We start from the raw sequence: 2,634 nt of genomic DNA on the forward strand, positions 1-2,634 counted from the left end.
ACTCCTTAATCACTCCACCTGCTGGCCTATGGCTCTGGTTTCGACCTCCCACCCAGGTCATTCTCTCTTCTCCCCTCTTCCATCGGGCAGAAGATACAAAATCTTGAAAACACACACACCAGGCTCAAGGACAGCTTCTATCCTGATGTTTTAAGACTCCTGAGCAGACCTCTTGTACAATAAAGATGAACTCAATCTACCTCATCATGCCCTTGTACCATATAGTCTGCCTGCACTGCACTTGCTTTGTAACTGTAACACTATATCCTGCATTCTGTTGTCGCTCTCTATCATCTGCCAAAATAGCTCAGGTGGGAGAGCATTGGACTGAAGATCTAAAGGCCCCTGCTTCAAGCCTGGGTTTTGGCAGTGGTGGGGAAACCATATCTTTTGCAGGCACGGTAGTGTAGCGGTTAACGTAATGCTATTACAGCGCCAGAGGCTTGGGTTCAATTCCAGCCACTGTCTGTAAGGTGTTTGTACGTTCTTCCAGTGTCTGTGTGGGTTTCCTCTGGGTGCTCCGGTTTCCTCCCACATTCCAAAGACGTACGGGTTAGGAAGTTGTGGGCATGCTATCTGGGTGCTGGAAGCGTGGCAACACTTGTGGGCTGTCCCCAGAATAGCCTATGCAAAAGATGTATTTGACTGTGTGTTTCGATCTACATGTGACTAAGATCTTATCTTTTCAAAACATAAGTATGAAGCACCTATGCTTTGAAATGATCTGCATGGATGGCATGCAAAACAAATTTTTTCGCTGTATTTCAGTACATTTGACAATAATAAACCAATCATCAATAACCATTTACCAGGTGGTGGTGAGCTGTTTACTTGAGCCACTGTAGTCATGGTGAAGACACTTCTGGGGCATAGTTCTGGGACTTTGACTCAGTGGCACCAAAGTGACCCCAGACCAAATGACAAGCAATGATGTTGTCTCATGGAGCAGACTTGGAGGTGATGGTGTTCCCACCCACCCTTCAGAATGCTGGACCTTTGGAAGGTGTTGAGCTATGGTTTCATTGCTCACTCGAACCTCACTCTGATGACAGTTCTGGATAGATTCTCATGAGAATCAGTGCGGGCTTTTCATCAACTGTGGATGCTTCATAGAGAAAGCCCTTCATTGTCACACTCTAATGTTGGCCATATCTGAAGAGTGGAATGTTGAGATCTTCAAGGAGAGTTTGGGTTGAATCAAAGTATATCACTATATTGTTCCTCCACAAGAACCACACACTCATCTGCAGAGTCCCACATCATTGCCTGGAGCTAACCAACTAAATTAAACCATACTCTTGTTCCTCAGCTTCTTCAAGGAATTTCTTTCTAATTTAACTCTAATGCACAAAACCGCACATATGTAATCCATTTGTAGCACATATGTAACACTGCAGATTCATCCAGATAGAACATAGAACATCAAACATTACAGCACAGCCCACGATGTTGTGCCAACATTTTATCCTGCTTTAAGATCTACCTAACCCTTCCCTCCCACTTGGCCCCTCATATCTCTATCATTCATGTGTCCATCTAAGAGGCTCTTAAATGTCCCTAATGTATCTGCCCCCACAACCTCTGCAGGCAGTACGTCCCATGCACCCACCACTCTCTGTGTAAAAAACTTAGCCCGACATCCCCCTTATACCTTCCTCCAATCACCTTAAAATTATGCCCCTTTGTGTTAGCCATTGTCACCCTGGGAAAAAGTCTCTGACTGTCCACTCGATCTATGCCTCTTATCATCTTGTACACCTCTATCAAGTCACCTCTCATCCTCCTTCTCTCCAAAGAGAAGAGCCCTAGCTTGCTCAGCCTATCCTCATAAGACATGCTCTCCAATCCAGGCAGCATCCTGGTAAATCTCCTCTGCACCCTCTTTAAAGCTTCCATATTCTTCCTATAATCAGGTGACCAGAACTGAACACATTCCAAGTGTGGTCTGACCAGAGTTCTATAGAGCTGCAATATTACCTCATGGTTCTTGAACTCAATACCCTGACTAATGAAGGCCAACACACGATATGCCTTCTTAACAACCCTATCCCACCTGCGCGGCAACCTTGAGGGATCTATGGACGTGGACCCCAAGATCCCTCTGTTCCTCCACACTGCTAAGGGTCCTGCCATTAACCTTGTATTCTGCCTTCAAATTTGATCTTCCAAAGTGTATTACTTCACACTTTTCCGGGTTGAACTCCATCTGCCAGTTGGGTGACGGTCAGGAGGATGGGTAGATATTGCAGTAGTCCCTTATGGTTATCCCCCTCTCAAACAGGAATAGTCTCTCAGGGGATAGCACAACAACTGGCTCTGTGTATATCAGGATAGCTCAAGATCTAGGTGAGCAGTAGTGATTGGGGACTCTATAATCAGGGGCATAGATAGGTGTTTCTGAGGCTGCAGTGAGACTCCAGGAAGGTGTGTTGCCTCCCTGGTGCCAAGGTCAAGGATGTCTCAGTGTGGGTACAGAGCATTCTAAAGGGGAAGGGTGAGCAGTCAAAGGTTATGGTCTGTATTGGTAATAATTACATAGACAGGAAGGGAGATGAGGTCCTGCATAGAACATTTGGGTAGAGAGTTAAAAAGCAGGTTGAACACCTTCGCCTCCAAGTCTCCCCCATCACACAC

The 2,634-nt window shown here is 45.8% G+C and overlaps 1 non-coding gene across 1 annotated transcript; it reads left to right on the forward strand.

Moving 5' to 3' along the window:
- Positions 1-296: 296 nt before the first annotated feature.
- On the forward strand, positions 297-369 carry trnaf-gaa (transfer RNA phenylalanine (anticodon GAA)). Its single transcript has one exon. It is a non-coding gene; the product is annotated as a tRNA-Phe (tRNA).
- The last annotated feature ends 2,265 nt before the right edge of the window (positions 370-2,634 follow it).

Source organism: Pristis pectinata, chromosome 6 (assembly GCF_009764475.1).
Source record: "Pristis pectinata isolate sPriPec2 chromosome 6, sPriPec2.1.pri, whole genome shotgun sequence".
Lineage (NCBI taxonomy): Eukaryota > Metazoa > Chordata > Chondrichthyes > Rhinopristiformes > Pristidae > Pristis > Pristis pectinata.